The sequence below is a fragment of the Solanum dulcamara genome, chromosome 1 (assembly GCF_947179165.1).
Source record: "Solanum dulcamara chromosome 1, daSolDulc1.2, whole genome shotgun sequence".
Taxonomy (NCBI): domain Eukaryota; kingdom Viridiplantae; phylum Streptophyta; class Magnoliopsida; order Solanales; family Solanaceae; genus Solanum; species Solanum dulcamara.
In genome coordinates, this window is record NC_077237.1 from 65,682,095 (window position 1) to 65,703,769 (window position 21,675).

Sequence of the window (21,675 nt, forward strand, 5' to 3'; positions counted from 1 at the left end):
TCTTAACATGCTGAAAATTGGCGGGCTGTTCGCGTCCCTTCGTCACTACCCCAAATAGTAATTTTGTGTTGTTAAACACTGTCATGTAGTCGTGGTATACCTTAAATAATTAATTCACAAAATAAAAGTCGGAGGCTTACCTCAAATTGGCCAAATTTGTGGCTGCCTTCTCTTCTTTCTTATATTTTTTTCTGTTCTTTGTTGCTGATTTTTGGATGAAAATGACTCAAAAGTCATCACAAATGTATATATATGTGTCATGTAGCCGGGTACACGTGTAATCCCTAGGGGTGACACATGGCACCCCCCTAGGGTTCCACATTATCCATGCGCCCACTCACATGCTGCCATGTGGTAGCGTGGGATCCACCCCAAGAAGGTGAGTCACCTACTTTGTCCAAGTAGGTGTATCACCTACTTAGTCCAAGTAGGTGCATCACCTACTTGATTCACGTAGGTACTTCATCTCCTTATTTCCCTTCCGTGGATTCGTAATCTTATCTCACTTTAAGAGCCTATGTATTCCTTGTTACTTAAGCTTGATGTGTACTCAAGTAGCTTAAGTACGTAAGACATCCAAGTTGGTAACTTACGCAAGTAAGTCGAGTCCCACGACTTGTTATTTTTCCCCCTCCCCAACTCATTTCAAATTCTAATAACCCTATTTCCAATCTTCTCTCTTATAGAGTATCTCTTTCTCCTTTCCTTAGGATTATTTGATAGCGTTATAGATTATCCGACTCACATGATGACTTCTAAGAAATTTAAGAGCCTTTCCAGAAACTTAAGAAGCTTAAGAGGCATTCCAAGGTACAAAAGTACGGGGTGTAGCATCCTTCCCCTTTAGAATATTCATCCTCGAATGTGAACCAAAACCTTTCTCTGGATCTTAAACCGATGATATGGAGAGTTCCTCTGTCCCATTTCCATAACATTTACTTTCATCGAGCAATCAATATCAGAGTTCCAAAGGTTAGGATTACTTGTAGACGTAGAAAATAGGTATGGATACTTGTGTTTCATTTCCTCTTTCACTTCCCAGGGGGTCACCCATCCTAGTACTACTCTCGCCCAAGCAAGCTTAACTTCGGAGTTCTAATGGGATCTGGTGCATTAGTGCTGGTATGATCACATCCATCCCTTAAGGTCTCCACCAATAGTTCCTCACACGGTCTTAGATACTGCGGCTTCTATCTGTTTATTGTTGGCCTCGAGATCCATCCATTCCTTATGCAATCTCGTTTGAAGTTTAAGCATTCTCATTTATATATGATAGCGTCAGTTGTTTTTTCCTTACACTTGTACTTCTCTTATCCACTTCCCCCCTTTTAGGTTGTACCCATTTCATCCTCTGTTTATTTTCAACTATTCATGCGCAAATGATTCTATTCCAACATATTTAACATGCTGCACCATGTCCACACCCTCTGTTAGATCATCCATACTTTAAGTTGTCCCTATAAGAAACCCTAGTACAACCATAGGGTGCTTAGTATTCTCCATAGATAGTACATAATTTAGTCCAAGTACTAGTAATCGAGTCATACAACTTAATGTATTAGTTTAGCCAAAGCCACATTTCATTTATCCCAAACAGTACGTCACTTATACTCTGATGACATGTGTTTCACGTTTTGTTATCACCCTTTTTTACCAAAGGATACCACTTGTTCCTTTGATAATTTCACAGTGCCTCAGTTGTTTTGCAATTTCTATTCCCTATTCTCGAGGGATCCCATTAATTTCCAAGGTGGAGGTACATATACACAATATCCCTTTCTAATTCATGAGCTTCCATCATTATCATTACCGTGGATATGATCTTTCAAGATATATTACAACCTTATATCTCATTCTCTTTCTATTTTCAAAACAAATTGATAGAGTTTCCTCTATATTTCTTACTATCCCAAACCTGCACTCAGGAAATACTAACAATGCCTCACAGGGACAATATATATTTATTCATATCACAGCCACACAGGGCTTTTAATATCAATAACCGTATGAAAGTAATGGACTTACCTCATGTGTCCAACTCAAACTGCATTTGTTACACTTTCCTATCTACTTTCCTTTCACCTTTCAACCTTACATGCCAATCGTTTTTCCATACCTCACCTGACATATCTCCTTCGTGCCTTTGCTTACCTGCATGCCTTGTAACCTCCAATATCGTCAGTTACTTTCATCTATAGATGTTTTCCTTCTACTGAAATCACAAGTTAGTATGAGGAATTTCATTCCCTATGACTCGGCTCTATCGCACGATCTTAGATATGAAATAAAGGTAACATACTAAATGTCCTGTAGCCTTATGTATATAGATGTGGTGCACAACAAACCGATAAACAAGACTCTACTAAACACGGTCTGTAGACACTCCAAGGACGAGCTGCTCTGATACCACTTTTGTCAGGACCCAACTCCGTAGGCCATTACTGGTGCTCGAGTTGGGCACCCATACGTACCCTTAGCCCCACTTAGCGTGTTAGCAGAATAGACAAATGTAGGAGTCAAAAAGGGATCGCTAGAGAGCGCATGAGAATAGATATAGTACAAGAGGGCCGTTAAGTCCATCAAAGAACACAAAGCCCAAAACATATATACATAACCCACATCACAAGTCTACAGACCTCTACAGAACGATAGCCTAGTCATATAATGGGACAAGGCCCCGTTGTACCCTTAACCAAAATGTACAAATGTACAACAGAAAAGTTAGTACCAAAATAAGGTTCCAGACAAACAAGCACCGCCAAACAATAGGGTGGATGTCCTAGGCGAGCGTATCAGCAAACCAAGCATATGTACCTGCGGGCATGTAATGCAGCCCCCGAAGAAAGGGGGTCAGTAAGGACAATGTACCGAGTATGTAAAGCATAGACTGTAATAAATAAAGTCATTACCAAAACAGAAGGTGCAAAAATGAGCAAAATATCCAAAATACCAAAATGGTTTTCATAACCACAAATAATGTATGCAGAAAACGTATGCCATATTGGGACCCATTATGGAACTCAGTGAATAAATCATGGTCGCCGCCCCGTCACTAGCGCCATAGCACATCATAACTGCAGAGTAGGGAATATCTCCGAAATAGATCATATCATATCAGATAGTCATATCAGATTATATCATATCATATGTGTACATGGCACATCATAACTCTACAAATCCCATGTACAGGTCATACCTGCAACCTCACATTAGGGCACGACGAACAATGCAAAGAAATACACATGATAACAAATCCTGGCCCGGGCTCAGTGAAAGAAGCATTGAGGCATCCACGAGTGGAGTAGTGAGAAATTAAATGTAATATAAAATACAAAATATTTCCAAAGACTCGATAGCATAACTCTGATGCCAAGTCATATAGGAGAAATTGAGCGATAATCATAGTGCATGTCTTTCAGATGTCACGATGGTCTATGTCAAAATAGTCTTTCAGAAATCGTTTCGATATTTCAAAATATATTATGGGGCTCAATAGAATAATTAAAATAAGCTATCATTCAAAATCAAGACAAGAATCATATCAAGTACCTTTTGAAATTCACTATGGATTACATTAAAATGGAACTTCTGTAATTATATACTCGGATCAAAGCATAATAAAATGTCCTTTGGAAATTAAGAAATTGGCCATCCTTGTGGCTCTAGGAATAGGAAATTTCTTGGAACCATAAAAAAATTCATATATTTGTTTCATAAATACCATGCCAAAAGAAAGATTAGCTTTTCATACTTATGTCAAAACATGCCAAGAGAAAGAATAAGCTTTACATATTTATGCCAAAAACATATCAAAAGGAGGAAACGCTAGCTTTACATACCTCTTACGGATTACTCTTAACACGTTCGCCTCATCGTCTCTTGAACCTATTTAACATGAAAGTAGTTCTAAGTTTAGTGACCTTCGACTTTCTAGCTTGTAATTCTACCACCAATTACCCATAGGAACCAACCCCTTATCCATTCTCTTAGACTAGTTCATTACTAGCTCCGAAGTTAGCGGAAATCGGACAGCATCTCCCCTATAACTTGCCCTATCCAAACTTCCGCTTTAACCTAAAAACCTTAGAATCCAGCCAAAAACAACAATCAGCAGCTTATATACAAGTAAACCACTTCAACATTACACAAAACAAACTCCAAACAACTCCCTTAAAACTACGATACCAAAATAGGGATTTTAATCTCTATTTCGTAAAATCTTTAACCACACGAACCGGGTTATCATGTGGCTGCAACCAGAAGAATAAAAATTCATTTTTAGTCCTTTTCCATACCTGCAATACTACAAAACAATGCCCAACACAACACCATAATAACAACGACTCTAGCCAAACTTTAACTCATTAAAATCGTGTCAAACCATCCCCTTCATGACCTGCAACGTTCTTTAGTCATAACATGTATATTTTCATGTTTCCAATCCGTATTTATAGCTTCATAACATGTCCAAACCCTTACCAAAATGTGGGAGAAGAGAGACAATCCATACCTTGCTAGAACTTACTAAAACTTGCCTCAGAAGTTCTCTTAACATGCTGAAAATTGGCAGGCTTTCCCGTCCCGTCTTCGCTGCCCCAAATAGTAATTTTACGCTGTTAAAAACCTTCATATAGCCATGGTATACCTTAAATAATTAATTCATGGAACGAAAGTCAGAGGCTTACCTCAAATTGGCCAAATCTGTGGCAGCCTTCTCTTCTTTCTCACGGTTTTTTCTCTTCTTTATTGCTGATTTTTGGATGAAAATTACTTAATAGTCATCACAACATGTATATATATTTGTCCTTAAGAGGGGACATATGGAATCCCATAGGGGTGACACATGGCATCCCCCTAGGGCGCCACATTATTTATGCGCCCACTCACATACTGCCATGTGGCAGCATGGGGTCCACCCCAATCAGGTGAGTCACTTACTTGGTCCAACTAGGTCCATCACCATTTAGTCCAAGTAGGTACATCACCTAATTGTTTAACGTAGGCGCGTCGTCTCCTTATTTCCCTTCCGTGGATTCGTAATATCGTCTCACTTCAAGAGCCTATGTATTCCTTGCTACTTAAGCTCGACGTATACTCAAGTAGCTTAAGCACGTAATACATCCAAGTTGGTAGCTTACGCAATTAAGTCGAGTCCCACGACTTGTTATTTCCCCCCCCCCAACTCATTTCAAATCCTTATAACCCTATTTCCAATCTTCTCTCTTATGAAATATCTCCTTCTCCTTTCCTTAGGATTATTTGATAGTGTTATAGATTATCCGACTCACATGAAGACTTGTAAGAAACTTAAGAGTCTTCCTAGAAACTTAAGAAGCTTAATAAGCATTCAAGTTACAAAAGTACGGGGTGTAACAGAAAGTAAGGCAAGTGGAGTGACAAGTGAGTCATGAGTAGACCCTACGGCCCGTAGAAGATTCTGAGAGTCTTAGGTATGGCTTGTAGAAGCCCACAACACTTGGTGAAAAGTTGAGTTTCTAAATGTCATCCTAAAGTGGCTTCTATGGCCCATAGACGATTTTACAGATCCCATTCCTACGAGCTAAGTCCACGAGCTGTCAAATACTGTTTGACCCGTAAGGGCATCTCTTAGACCCAAGGTCACATTCCAATTGCTACTGGAATATGAGCCCACTTTCACAAGCCAGGTCTATGACCCATAGAGGGGCCTACAAACCTTAGAAGGGTCTAAGGACCCCAAACCCTTAAAAGCCCTGCACACTTCCACGAACACCTTCTACGGATTGTAGAAGTTCCCATATTTTTTAAAAAGAGTGTTCGTAGACCCTTAAGACAAATCCAGTGAGGTATAATTTTGGACCTCAATTCCTATCATAGGGCCCCTACTGGCGGTAGAAGTTCCTACGGACCATAGAAAGGACCCATAAACGGCCATCGAAAGTTTTAATTAGGGGGATGATAGTCTTTTCTCACCTTTCCAAAACCAAAACCTTGATATTTTAGGAATAAAATATGTCCCTTATTAGTACCCAATGATGCTTTTCTCTTATTAACACTTAGAATATTTTGAGAGAAAGGATTGGAGAGGAGTAAAGCTAGGGTTCAAGGTATGTCCTCGTGCCCTACATCTTCGTTCAGTCAATATGAGTTTGAGTTTGAGTTTTAATCCTGTTATATTGAGATTTGAGTTAGCTACGTAATTCTTTATTAAACTCCCTATATATTCATTGATATTAAGATTATTCCTATGAGTTCAAGTTCTTAAAATTGTTGTTCATGTTTGCACTCACATGAACCCTAGTTGAGTATTTAGATTTCTTACTTTTATGCATTATTTTGAGTCAAAGAATGACATATTTTATGCCTTAATTGAGAAAGGAGTTTGAGAATATATATTTAGTTTGTGGAGTCTATTATTCACTAATTTTGGGCATGACCTTTATCGATTCTAAATGAGCTTTGAGTAATTATGCATTTTTTGAGATTGAGTTGCAAAATCAAAAAGCTATATTTTATATCATTACTAAGTTTGAGAAATATACTATTTTCAAAGAGAATGTAATGAGTTAAAAAGATTTGAGTAAAATTGAGTAAAGTCCAATGAGATTAATGAGTTATTATTTTAAGTATTTTCACTCACTTGAGTTCATACGCATAATAATATATCTTGGGAGTAGTATTGATCATCAATATGGGTAAGAGTTTAGAAAAAACCAAACCCCATATACTATGTAGCCAGCATAGGATAGGATCGTACTGTGGATTCGAGCGACTCCTCACTTCAGTCCCTGATACGGACTTTTATTGGATCCATAAGAAGAGTTTGCATTCCTTACCATGACAAGGTATTTAATGAATATGGAAATCACAACAGTTTTTATATCATCATGATGCTCATAGTGATGGTTGTCGGTTAGTGAAACTCCCCAAAGAATAATATTATTTTTATACTGAGTTGCATTTACTTATTTATATTTTTTAAAGCATTGTCCTATTCATATATTGCATGCTTTATTGAGTTGAGTTATTTCAATTTTTATTCCATGAGTTATTTAAGTATTCTTCGAGCATGTTTCGTTTCAACTATTTTACATATCGTACATTTCATATACTAATGTCATTCGGTGTTGCATCATTTTATGATGCAGATACATGTATTAGAGATTCTCAACAGGTATATCATTCAAGATCACCTTCCATTCAGCTTTTGGTGAGACCTCCTTACGTTCGGAAGAGCTCCTTCAGTTTCATTCATTTTATTTCAATATTTATTTATTAATCTTTTGATGTAGTCATGGGCCTGCCCTAGTACCTACTCAGAGTCAATTTATAGGCTTCATAGACTAGATATAGCTGGAGTTTGAAAGTTATTTTAGTTTTTGGAGTTTATGTTTTAAATAACCTTTAAATATTCAGGGATTTATTTTGAGATGTATGAGTTTACTTATATAGTATTTTAAACACTCACCCTTCTAACTCTATTTCTATGGAGTTGAGCCTTCAACTGAGTAGTTAGCCAGGCTAAGAGTTTACTTCGGAACAAGTATGGTTTCTAAGTGCAGGCCATACCTGGGGTGTAGAATCGAGGCGTGAAAACCATAATTTCTATACAAAAGCTAAAAGTGGGTATATATATCAAAACAACATATCAAACATCTATCAAGCCTCAGCCAACCAGCAAACCAGGCCAACATAGCCATTAACCTAGCTATATTATCCAACACACTAGTCTGCAAGCCTCTAAGAATAGTAAAGCTTGGTCGAGAAAGGGCCCCGACCTATCTAAAAGTATATACAACAAAATCCAACAAAGCTCAAAACTCTGGCAGCTTTTGAAGAAAGGGCTAGCCTACTTGATAAAAGTCAACCTTCCTGCCAAGGAGGTTTATCGAGTAATCTTTCAGGACCTATAAGAATGAATGTCATGCCCCTAGTCAATGGGTCATCAGTATGAAATAATGTATCGGGTGTGAAAGGCAATAGACTAAATGAGAAGGTATCATGATATGCTGAAAGTAATCAGGTAAGGAAATCAAGAATAAGATAAACATACTAACCTACTTCTGAATCTAAACATACCAAAAATAATCAAACAACAATCTAACCAAGCCCTCATAAACTCAGCAGGTACAAACAGCAAACAAGACCACATACCTAGTCCCCTATAAGCCTAGAAGGTGTCAAATCAATCTATAAACCCCAATAGTCACCAAGCCCTGTAAGAAGTCACAAAGCCCTGTTAGACGAACAAAATAGCCTCGTAGGCAAATATAACAAAGCCCTCTTAGGTAGAAACATAGCCCCGCGGCAACAGATCGCATAACCCTCCTATGAAATAACATATCCCCACAGGCAAAGATCACAAAGCCCGCTTAGGAAACAACATAGCCCTGCAGACAAAGATCACATCACCCTCTCAGTCAATAACATGGCCCCGCAGACATTGATCACATAGCCCTCTTAGGAAATAACATAGCCTCATAGACAAATATCACATAGCCCTCTTAGGCAACCATCATATTTCTGTAGCTAACCACAATATCCCTAAGGGAAATAATAGCAATTCAATGGGACAAAAGCGAAAAATTTAGTTATAAATATCATGTATAAATAATTTCTAAGTCATTCCTTACATAGGACCGCTACTAACAGTATAAGAATCCTGACAAAGGAGGAATATAACCCCTCGGTCAGCCAACCACCAACAATTATTGCTTCTAAGCTTTAAAGAAATATGTCAAAAAAAGGAAATAACCTTAACATACTTTATTTGATGAATTCAAGTGTCCTACCAGCTACTACTGACCCCCCCCCCCCTCCCCTTCAATTCTACAATAAGGCAGACCATAATTAATAAATACAATAAAAGACACCATGACAATATGATAAAAGACACGAATTTTCACAGTAAATTACTATTTACAGCTTGTCAAAGCTACAATCAATGAAAGGAGAGTTTTAACTTGATCTTAAGCTCGTAATACTACTCAAAACGTCACAATGCATCAAAAACCCATTTCCACAACCTATACGGAGCTACGGCACACAATTCATAAAGAAAACTATATCAAAATAATGAGCTTGTGATGTAGAGAAATTATTGTTAAAGATTCAAGATGAGATTATCAACGTATAGGAATGATTAAGGGTATAAATATCTGATTTTGGTGGATTTGGATGAATTAAAAATATGTTAAAATGAAGAAGATGGGATATTTATACCCTTCCAACAACCTAGGGGCCCTCTAGCTGCCTCTGTTGTGCAGTCATTATGAAAACACAAATATATCTCTATTCAGAAGTCGTATGAACAAACGATTTAATGCATCAAAAACTAGACTCCTAGACCTTTAGTTTGATAGTTCATGACACCTCTAACTCTTCATATTGTGTGAAAACCTCCTTAATATTTGACCCAAATTTAAGAGAAAACTTCAAAAAGGAACTTACGATAACTTTTGCCAACTTTTAATTTTCAACTAGCTTGACTTCATAACTTAAAATACGATCATTGAAAAATTTAAGTTATTCATATCATATTATTCTTAATTTATTAATCACTCTCCATATTTCCGTGAAGGTACGAGTGAATTTACACAATTCAAAAAGTTGGAATGTTATAGTAGATTTTGTTTGTAGAAAAAGTTTCGAGACTTGACAAATTCTAGTGTACAGGACGACTCTTTCCTAAGAGTCGTAGACCATTCTATGGACCATAAATGTGTCTGTAGATCAAATTCTTGAACCCATTAACTCTTTTTATTTTCATGAGTCACTTCTGTGGCCCGTAGAAGTAACTACAGACCATAGCCTTGTCTCGTGGAATAAGGTCCTATAACCCCCACCCCCTAAGTATCGTTTCTTAAGTATTTTTTCTACAAGTGTATAGGATGACACGTAGAAGGGTTTATAACTGGTAAAAGGGGTTTGTAAACCCAAAGTTTAGAAACTCCCAAAATCCAGCTAGTCTTTTACAAAAGGGCTTCTACGGCCCGTAAAAGCTTTTACAAATTGTAGATGGCGCTCATAGACAACTTCAACAATTTTTAAATAAGGCTATTTTGATATTTCTCCATCCTTTGTAGGCCTAAATCTTGACAGTTTTACACCTTATTAAGGTCCTAAAAAGTACCATTCCATTGAATCATTCTCATAACCATTTCCAAGACTTAGAGTAAGATTCAAGAGGAGAAAACTAGGGCTTCAAGCTTATTCTTAAAGTTTCTTCAAGAATTTCATTCGTCCGGGAACGTAAGGCTACTCATAGTGAAGTAATAAGTTTATCCTCATGCCCTACATCTAACTTTCTGGGGGTCTCGACCCCTATGAGTGAGAAAAAAGGGGAGGAGGAAAGAGTGCCTGGTGAACCTTCTCCAACTTTTGAATTGTCGAAACAAGAACTTTATGTGAGAGTTCAAGACCCAAAAGGAGAATTGGGAATTTTTCTGATAGGCTATCAAAGCATTTTTCCTGAATTTTCAATTACAAAACAAATTAGAGAGTCTATTAGTTCATGAATCATGACAAAAAAAATTTCTCTCTAAATAGAAATTAAAATTGAATTACAGGAAATTATTACTTCTTGAAGAAAGCTACTTTAACTGTCAAAGGAGCGGGGCAAATTGACTTAGATGAGAGGAAGGGATGTAATTTCAAAGAGTCTTGACCGGACCCAAGAACGTCTTTCTCTGAGGAAGAGTTGAAATAGAATCAACTTGCATTCGGGACCGCTATTGAAAATCTTCAAGAGTTAAACCTAGGATTTTAACTCAAGTATTCTTGAATTTTTGAATGGGTCTTGATTTCTTTTCATTGAATTCTAAGTATTTCTATTGCGATTGTGTTTCATCATGTAAATCAAATCTTTAGTATTGTTTTTCATGTTTATTTCTCACATAAACTCTATTTAGCTAAGAATTGTTTGAAGGCATGTTTGCATTACTGTTCATTATTAATAGTTTTTAGAACTAAATTAAGTTCAAGTATTTTACATTATCACTTAGAAGAGTTTTAATGGAACTTGAATGATTCCAAATGCATTATTTTATCTTGAGAAAAACATTGCTATTTTAAAGAAAGCATAAATGGATTCAGAAGAAGTTTCAGTCAATTAAAGTAAAGGTTGGATTATGCTTAAAGAAGAATTTTGAGTATTAACACAACTCAGATAGTATATGAATAGTATTGCAGATTTTGGGAGTAGTATTGAATATCGATTTGGGTATAATTCAGGTACCTCAAACCCTATAACCTATGTCACCAGTGTAGATAGGATCGTACTGTTGGTTCGGGCGACTCCTCATCCAGCCCTTGATAAGGAATTTTTAGATGGATCCATAAGTTTAGTTGTATTGTCCTATACTCTGACAAAGTATAGGATTGATCTGGAAACATGGCTAGATATTGTATCATTAAAACAACATAATAATGGTTGTCGGTTAGAGAAACTTTCCAAGAAAGTAAACTTACTTTATTAGAACTTATACATTATAGTATCTCAATTGTAAAGCTTTGCATATTTATTTACACTTTTATGCTTTGCTTTGAGTTAAGTTATTTCAGTATCTCTTTTGGTATGTGTATTCAATTCAGTTATTATTTTATTCAACTTTATTATATACCGTACATTTTATGTACTGACGTCTTTCGATGCTGTATCATTTAATGATACAAATACATGTGTTCAGGATCACCAACAGGCGCTCCATTGATATCATCTTTTTACAACTTTTGGTGAGACCTCCTCTCTTTTAGAGGGATCCAGTTATCATGTCTTTTAGTATTAGTAGGGTTTTAGTCATTATTTAGGTAGTTCTGGGTCTTTTCCTGATACCTATCATCAGATAGTAAAGGTTTCATAGATAGTGTAGTGAGTCAGATTATCTTCCATTTTTGAGACATTAATACATTTTATTATCTATATCATTGAGTATTTTCATACAGTTGTATGAGATAGTTATTAAATATTTTAAATGCCCATTTTATTAAGCTTCTATATTTATGTTTAGTCTTTCACTCAGTAATCAGCCAGATCAAGGATTTGCTTGGGACCAATAATAATTTTCGAGTTTTCATCATGCCTAGAATGCAGACTCAGGGCATGACATAGAATTTGGGTGATCCAAGATTAGAACTTGCATAAGAGCTATGCAGTCTATACGAACCGACCCTTGAAATTCAGAGTTGGTGATTGGGTTTTCCTGTTAGTATCACCCATAAAGGGTGTGATGAGGTTTGGGAGGCAGTGAAAGTTTAGCCCCAGGTGTATAGGGCCATTTGAGATTCTCTATACTGTTGGTGATGTCGCATATGCTTTGATATGGCTCAGTTAAGTTGGATGACCATTTGACCTTCGTGGAGGATCTAGTTGCTACTTTGGTAAAAAATATGAAGCAGTTGCGTTTGAGAGTAGTTTCTATTTTTAAAGTCTGTTGAATGCATCATCCAATAAAGGAGGCTACCTAGGAGACCAATTAGGAGATGTGAGAGCAGTTTCCTTATTTTTTGTAGCCTTTGGGTACTTTTTGACTCTTTACCTTCGCAAATAAAAGTCTTTTTAATAATAGATGTTGTAATGACCCTCTAGGTTATTTCGTCTTTATTGCATTATTTTCGATATTTAAAGTATTTCTATAGTGACCCTAAGTCATTTATGACTTGCTGGGACTGACAGTTCAGTCACCTGGTCCTTTGTTTGATTTTTCTGTGAGTTTTCGTGTTTGGGAGCTTTTGAAACTTGAACGGTTGACTTCGGTTAAAACTTCAGGTAAACGGCCTCAGAATATAATTCTTATGGTTTCATTAGCTCCAAAATATCGAGTTTGTTCTATAAGGACCTTTGGTTGATGTCCTGAATCTTCCAGACTTATTTCGAGCAACTTTGTGTCTTATGACCAAAATAGAGCTTTGGTGTGATGTACCATGGATTTACAGTACTTTTGATACTTTAAACTTGAGAATTTGCATGTATTTTAAGTGTTTGTTAGCATATTTGATGTTAGTTGTTCTTATTTTTTAGGAAACTAAGTCAGAGAATGAATTGACGAAGCAAAGCACTGAGTCTTGAGGATTTTTGGTATTTACGAGTTCATCCTACGACTCGTAGTTACTTCTATGGGTCATAGGTACCAATCGTCAAAAAAACAAAAGAGAAAAATAAAGTTTAAGCTAAAAGTTACAAGTGAAGTATACGATTCATTTTCATCCTTACGAGCCATCATTTGAAGGTGTTAAGTAGAAGTGACAGGGTAAAGGATAAGTGAAGATGCCGATTCAGTTCTACGGCCCGTTCATAGTCCTACGAGTCATAGAACACATTCGTAGCAGAAGTGACTGATGATGAAACACAGACTATGTCTGCGACTCCAGTTGACGAATCATCCTTAATGTTACGAACCATAGAATGCTTTTTGTAAGGAAGAAGAATTATTGAGTGCAGTGTGATGGAGTACGAGTGGTTCTACGGCCCGTCAAAGACATTACAACCAGTAGAAATGAGTTGTAGACTTGAATCGACTTAAAGTTTCCTATGTTTTCCAAATATTAACTTAGGATTATTTGTCTAGAAATCTTCTTAGGTTTATTTTACTTTATGCACGGTTTTGGGTTTGAGAAAAGAGCTTGAACTACTTTTGTGCTTTTTTTCTTGAATTTCGATTTTTGTTATTGATATATTATGTTTGGATTTTATTGAAGATTTTGGGATTATCACAATTACTATTGTAAGTTCATGATTTCTTTTAACCTAAATATTAGTGATTGTGATCACGTAGTTATGAGTAAGTAATTCCACATCTAGGGTTGTGGAAACCATGAAGAATTAACGACGTAGAACTTAATAAAAAGTAATTCTTGAATAGTGTGCATGCATGTATTTTTTTTCTTTCATTTTGATTTCTTTTTAAGGGTGACCAACGTTAGAACTCGCATTATCCGTACTTGCCGGATGAAGGAGGTAAGGGATGGAAAAAGGAAATAAACAATAAGATTTTGGTCTAATCATTTTATTAGCTTGAATGGATCAAGGGATAGTTAAATTTGGGGTCATTGATAAGGGTTAGTAAAGCATAACTCGTTGATGGATCAAGTTGCATAGTAAAATTCACTTATTTACTAGATCAAGGACTTAGGTTAAATTAACTGACCGATTCTGCATGTAACACACTAGAAAAGGATTACTCATAAATAAGGTCTACTTAGTTAAGGATTAGTGGAAACACATAAAACCCTAGTTTAACTTCATATTGATTTAAACAACATTAAACAACTACTTTTGTATTTGTTTTGTTAATTAGTTTTATAAAAAAAAATTGCCCTTTCTTTATGAAAATAAATTGATTACTAAAGCAAATAATACATGATTAATCTAAAGTCTGAACCATATTCCTCTTGGGATCGACCCTAACCTTTGTTAGGTTCTATATTCGGTCAACGATCATTTTATACTTCTTTTAAGGAGGTGTAATTTGAGCGTATCAAATTTTGGCGCCGTTGTCGGGGAGTTTGGATTTTAGATTAGATTAATATTTATTATTTGCTTTGTCATTATTTCCTTATTTTATGTTATTTTTCTTTTTATTTGTGTTTAAATAATTTTTGATTGTTAGTGCATGCCAAATACGAGAAGTCAAGCCATTCCCTTGATTCCATTTAACCCTAAAATTGAAAGAGCATTGCATAGGATAGTGAACAACAACAATAACAATGATGGACACGAATTTGGTGTTGGCACGGAACATCTTGGAGGGAAACATAACAATACACTGCAATATCCTCTGCAACATCAACCACAGAACGCCCTTAACAATCCACCAATACCAAAACAACGTCCTCCACCCATACAACGCCCTGAATTTGGTATATGGAACAACTTTGGGGTCAATCCTGACACCATCAGAACTAAGGGTGATATTGTCTTACCTCCATTGCCACCGACAACTAAGTTTAGCATCACAAGCGAGCTGATTCAAATGCTTCATAATAGAGGACTGTTTTCTAGATTGCCATCCGAGGATCCTCACATTCATTTCCAGAATATGGCGTACGTTTTCCAAAGATGTGTTGCCGACCTAGGCTTAAATATGGTTGTCATTACACTACGTGTTTTTCCATTATCAGTTACTAGCAAAGCTTCAATTTGGTTGTTCGAACTTCCATATAACTCCATCACAACTTGGGATGAATTACACACGAAATTCATGGAGAAGTATTTTCCATTGTCAAAGAAGTTGAAACTAACAGACAGAATCAACAATTTCCAACAGTTGCCTAGAGAGACAATTAGTGGAGCATGGGAGAGATTTGTAAAGTATCTACAAAGTGTGACAAATCATAGAATAGAAGACGAGTCACTTCTTGATATGTTCTATCGCGCAGTTGATGATAATGGAAAGGCTATTGTAGACACCATCACTGGTGGAGCATTCTTTCCAACACCTTTCAAGACGCTGCAAAGAGAATTGATTGTGTTACAAAGACTAACCGAGCTTAGAGCATTAGGGACATAGAAACTTTAAAAATCTCTTTTACTGTTTGCACAAATCAAGGTCCCAATATAAAAAATGAAGAGGTACTACAAGAGCTTGCTCAATTAAAAACCGAACTCAAACTGGTATTCAAAATCATAGGACTAGAGAAAATTAATGCAATCGACCATCATGACAGCACGCCAATTCATTATGATTATGGATATGAGGAAGATGCATACTATGTGAATGATCAAGTGAGGAGTTTCCAGACTAACGCCTAAGCATCCACTCAAGATTTTTGTTGCTAAAGTCAAGAAATTCAAGGTTGGAACAATAGCAACTTCAATCGACAGACCATTACAACTACGACAACAACTATAATCGCGAAAGGAACTACAATCGCGAGACAATTACAATCAAAATGGATACAATGATCATAATTGCGGGTAAGACAGAGAAGATGATTAGGGAAACAAAGATAACAATAAGAGTGGTGCATACATCCCTCCTAAAAATCAAGATGGGGGATCCTTACTTGTAAGAATTAAATACATGATGAAAAAGATGATGAAAAAGTATGATGCGATAGAGGATAATCTTAAGGAGATACACAATGATCTTTTTGAAATGAATCAAAAAGTTGAGTCACACTCTACATCCATAAAGCTTATTGAGCAATAATTGGGGCAGATTTCATCATCTATGAATCCACACTAGAAAGGAACTCTCCCAAGTAATACAATTTAAAATCAAAAGAATAATGGGCAATACATGGTTGTGACCACCCAAAGTGGCATTCAAATAGTGGATCCACCTCTGCCAGAACTTGAGGATGATTCACACGACGCGGCTACTAGTGAGGATGAAACAAAAAGAAAAATCAAGCAAGATGTAATAAGTGAAGAGCTAAGCACCAAACAGCCTAAAAAAGGAGATAAAAAGCATGGTGATAAAGCAAGCAATGTGAAAGACACTGCTCCAACTCTAATTCCAACTCCACGACCTCCTTCTCTTTTTCCCCAAAGATTAAAGAAGAAGGCCGAAGGTGGAAAGTTTCTTAAGTTTATTTCCATATTGAAACAACTTTCGGTGAATGTTCCTTTGATAGATTCACTAGAACAAATGCCGGGATATGCCAACTTTATGAAGGATCTTGTCACAAAAAAGAGAATGGTAAGCTTTAAACTAGCCGATAACTTACATCATTATAGCGTAATTGCCACTCACAGACTCGTTCAAAAGAAAGAGGACCTAAGCTCATTCACTATACCATGTACCATAGGGGTATTCAACTTTACAAAAGCATTGTGTGACTTGGGTGCTAGTATTAACTTAATATTACTAGCAATATTTCGACAATTGGTCTTAGGAGCCCCCAAATCAACGCCAACGCAGCTCTTGATGGCAGATCATACTGTTAAGAAACTCGTGGTAATTATTTATGATGTTCTAGTCAAAGTTGAATCATTCATATTTTCTTCCAACTTCGTCACTCTTGACTATGAGGTAGGCTTTGATGTTCCTATCATTTTACGTAGATTATTCTTAGCAACCGGGCGTGCTTTAGTGGAAATGAAAACTGGCCATCTAAAGTTTCCATTAAATAATGAAGAGGTGATTTTTGACGTATGTCGAGTAATGAAGCATCACAATGACATATGAGTAGTATTCTTTATTGATGTTGTTGACGATTTATAATTGAAAATACCTATTGAGGAGAAATTGGTTGTTGAAGCTTTAGCTACTGTCATCATGAACTTTGATGGAGATTATATTAAGGAATATGATGAGATGATTTGTGCACTAAATGGACTTGGTATGTTCAATCACACACCAAAGAGACTCGACTTAGACTTGAAAAATAAAGCCACTCGGCCCGTGAAACCATCCATCGAAGAACCTCCAACTTTAGACATATGGAACATTTGCTTTCAAAAGGATGTCACTCAGATTGTGTAATACACCCGCGACCTTTCAACATTGTATGATGTCTATATTTTCAGATATGTTGGAAGACACAATCGAAGTTTTTATGGATTATTTTTCAGTGGTTGGTGAATCATTCAATGATTGCTTGGCTCATCTTCAAGATGTACTAAAAAGGTGTGAAGAGTGCAACCTTATGCTAAACTAGGAGAAGTGTCACTTTATGGTTAAAGAGGGCATAATGTTGGGTCACAAGATTTCAAACAAAGGCATTGAGGTAGATCGAGCAAAGATAGAGGTAATCGCAAAGCTACTCCTTCCATCTCCATCAAAGGCATTCGAAACTTCTTGGGACATGCCAGATTTTATCACGCTTCATCAAAGACTTCTCCAAAATAGTTCATCCTATATGCAAACTACTAGAGAAGGAAACAAAGTTTTTTTTTGATGAGGCTTATCAAAAAGCATTTTGAGGAGTTGAAGAAAATTTTAGTATCGACTCCCATCATCATTGCACAATATTGGGAGAAACCATTTGAATTCATGTGTGATACAAGTGGTGTAGCACTTGATATAGTTTTAGTAAAAAGGAGCGAGAAGATTCTACATCTAATATACTATGCTAGCAAGCCCTAAATGTCGCTAAAAGAAACTACAATGTGATCGAACAAGAGTTGCTTTCCGTTATATTCTCTTTCGAGAAATTTAGATCCTACTTGCTTGGAACCAAAGTTATTGTACACACTGATCATGTAGCATTGAGATATCTCATAGCATAGAAGGATTCTAAGACAATACTTATTCGTTGGGTACTATTCCTACAAGAATTTGATTTCGAGGTGAAAGACCGAAAAAGAACTGAAAATCAAGTTGCTGACCAACTTTCTAGGCTTGAAAAGAGGCAATGTTAAAATTAGAAAATAGGGTTAAGATATTACACCTTTCCAGATCATATGACTTGATTCCATAGTTTGCCTATGTTGCCAACTACTTGGTAAGTGACATAGTACAGCCCGAGTTCAACGTTCACCAACGCCGCAAGTTCATGTAGATGTGAAGAAGTTCCATTGGGAAGAACCATACTTATTCTGTGTTTATGTTGATGGGATTATTCGTTGTTGCATACTCGATGTCGAGATGATCAGTATTTTGGAGGCATGTCATTTATCCCCCATTAGAGGTCATCATAGTGGTATCTGAACACCCTACAAAATTCTACAATGTGGATAATACTGGCCAACAATTCACTAAGACGCTCATGATTTTACCAAGTCTTGTGATTGTTGTCAAAGAGAAGGAGGAATTTTAAGGAAACATAAACTCTCACTCACACCTATCCTAGTCATTGAGCTATTTGATGTATGGGAAATTGACTTCATGGGTCCTTTTGTGAGTTCGAATGGAATGAAGTACATCTTTGTTATAATTGACTGTGTATCTAAGTGGGTAGAAGTCGTCGCACTTCCCAACAATGAAGCAAGGAGTGTCGCCGCCTTCCTCAAGTAAAACATCTTCTAAAGATTTGGTACACCAAGGGCAATAATTAGCGATGGAGGTTCCCACTTTTGCAATCGATTATTCAAAGTATTACTTGAAAAGTATGAGGTTCGACATAGTGTAGCAACTCCTTATTATCCACACACTAGTGGACAAGTTAAAGTCTCCAATAATGAAATCAAGCAAATAGTTGCAAAGAAGGTAAATGCAAATAGAAAGGATTGGTCAAGAAAGCTTGATAGAGCTCTATGGGCTAACCGCACAGCATTCAAGACTCCCATGGGTATGTCACCTTATCAACTTGTCTTTGGGAAATCTTTTCATCTGCCTGTAGTGTTCGAACACAAAACTATGTGGGCGTTGAATAAATTAAATATAGATTGGGATATTTCACCAAAGCAAAGGATGAATCAAATAAACGAGCTTGATGAGTTTTGCCTAAATGCACATGAGAGTGCAGCCTTGTAAAAAAAGAGAATGAAGAAGTATCATGACCAAAATATTGAAAAGTGAACATTTGCACCGAGAGACTTAGTCCTTGTTTTTAACTCAGGGATGCGGTTATTTCCTAGCAAACTCAAGTCAAAATGGTTAGGACTACTCCGACTGAGTCAAGTTTTTCCACATAGTATAGTTGATCTAGAAAAGAAGGATGGTATGAAGTTCAAAGTTAATGGTCAAATAATCAAAGCATACATGGGCACGAACAATGAAATCAAAACTATGGAAGCATGGAATCTTAGTGAAGTCTGAGTAACTAGGCATAGTTACATCGTGCTGCGATGTTAAATCAAGCGCTACTTGGGAGGCAACCCAACCTACTTTATTATTCATTTAGTTTATTTTATTTTATCTCTTTATATTCTCATTTGATTTTAGGATAGTATAGACTTTGTTAGGGTCTGTGTCAAATTAGAGTCACAAAAAGCATAAAACAATAGGCTAAAGGTTGAGTACGTGCCCATGTCAAATTAAAAATACTGGAAACTAAAATGGACTCAGAGAGACACATGAGTCATTTTCACAGGACGTAGAAACTTCTATGGCTCATAAACTTGACTCGTCAAACTTCAAATTCAAAACATGATGCAGCTTAAGTCTACAAGTGCACTCTATGACTCGTATAACTTTCTACATCCTGTGGCCTACACTCGTGGACTCTAGGTATGTTTTCTTTCATTAGTCTAAGTGTTAAGGTGACTTACGAAGCTATTTTATGACTTGTAATATATATTATAACTCGTAACTAGCTATTTTAGCAGACTAAGCTAACCAACCCGACCCGTGATAAATTCAATAAAAGAGAGGAAGTTTAAAAACCACTTCCAATTTTCACTATACATAAACCACCACTGTTCACCTTCCTCTCAAAACAACCCCTCCATTTCCATATTCATAATCACCCAATTGAAGCTAAATCACTCACAAGCCCATTGCCCTAGAAAACTAGTGTCCCACATCACCTACCCAAAATTGAACCCACAAGGATTCATTCTTAAATTGTGGTAAGTTAATCTTTCCATGTTTTTACTTTTAGAACTTGTTTTTCTTAACTTCTTAGTGCATTGGGATGAAAATCCCTTACATGATTAAACTGATTTAGACCTCACATGCTTGCACTAATTTTGTGAATTGGGGGAATTGGGAAATTATTTAAATTATGGTTAAATACATAAGTTGATACATGATGGGGTTATTGAACTTGATTGTTGTGCTGCCTTTGTAAGTTCAACCACTGAACTTGAAGATTTTTTTTAGTTAGGGGTTTTCTACGAGTCGTAGGTAATTCTACGAGTCGTGGTTACCCCTCATCAAGGAAATCTCAAATTCAGTAGTTGAACTCTCAGAAGTAGTGAACTGTATGAGTCTAATTATGACTCGTAGATTCTTCTACGACTAGTCAATTATACTCGTCAATAGAATAGGCAGGCTTCCAGCACTTGGGTGTTTTGAGTTAAATTGATTTGTGAAATGGGGACCTAGGTCTTTGTTGAAATTGTTATTTAAAAAAATATTGGATTGAATAAATGAAAGTCCTCCCGCTTGTTTTGTTTTGCTTTAATTGTGATGATAACTAATCTTGAAGTTTTGTTCAATCGAGGTTTTTCTACTGGTCGTAGAAGAATCTATGGGTGGTAGTTACCCCTTATAAATGAAGACCTCTAAATCAGTGATTCAATCCTCCCAAATAACAAGAGTTATTTGTCTATATTATGAGTCGTAGAATATACCACGGCTCGTTAATTGGACTCATCAAGTTAAAAGATAAAATTCCAGTACCTAAGTGTTTGGACACTCAACTTGCACGAGTACATCCTACGAGTCATAGACTTGTCTACGGCCCTTAGGGTTGACTCGTACAAGTCAAGTACCCAAATTTAATGCCATAGACCTAATGTCTACGAATGACTTTATGAGCCGTAGAAATGTCTACGAATTGTAAAGTCAACTTGTAGATGAGATTCAGAAACGAAAACCTGCAGGCCTGATTCTATGAGTAAAGTCTATGAATCGTAGACTCTTCTACGACCCATAAATAATCCCTCGTAGAACCAAAAAAATCATTTATTTCCCAATTGAATTTTTTTTTTATTCTTGCTTCTTTTTATGAATATTTGTTTACTAACTCTTCCTCCACAGATAACAATGTCTCCTAAATGAACTCCGAAGAAACATGGTGGAAAAAATAGATTTCATGAAACAAAGCCGCAGAGATTTTAAAGAAATGGATACCGGATGAACCAACGGACGTCGACAATACTGGGTCTGAGGAATAACACTCAAATGAATCTGAGATGCCACTTGT

The 21,675-nt window shown here is 36.5% G+C and overlaps 1 pseudogene; it reads right to left on the reverse strand.

The window, feature by feature from the left end:
• Positions 1–1,014: 1,014 nt before the first annotated feature.
• LOC129904989 (5S ribosomal RNA) lies at positions 1,015–1,136 on the reverse strand (annotated as a pseudogene).
• Between the last annotated feature and the right edge of the window lie 20,539 nt (positions 1,137–21,675).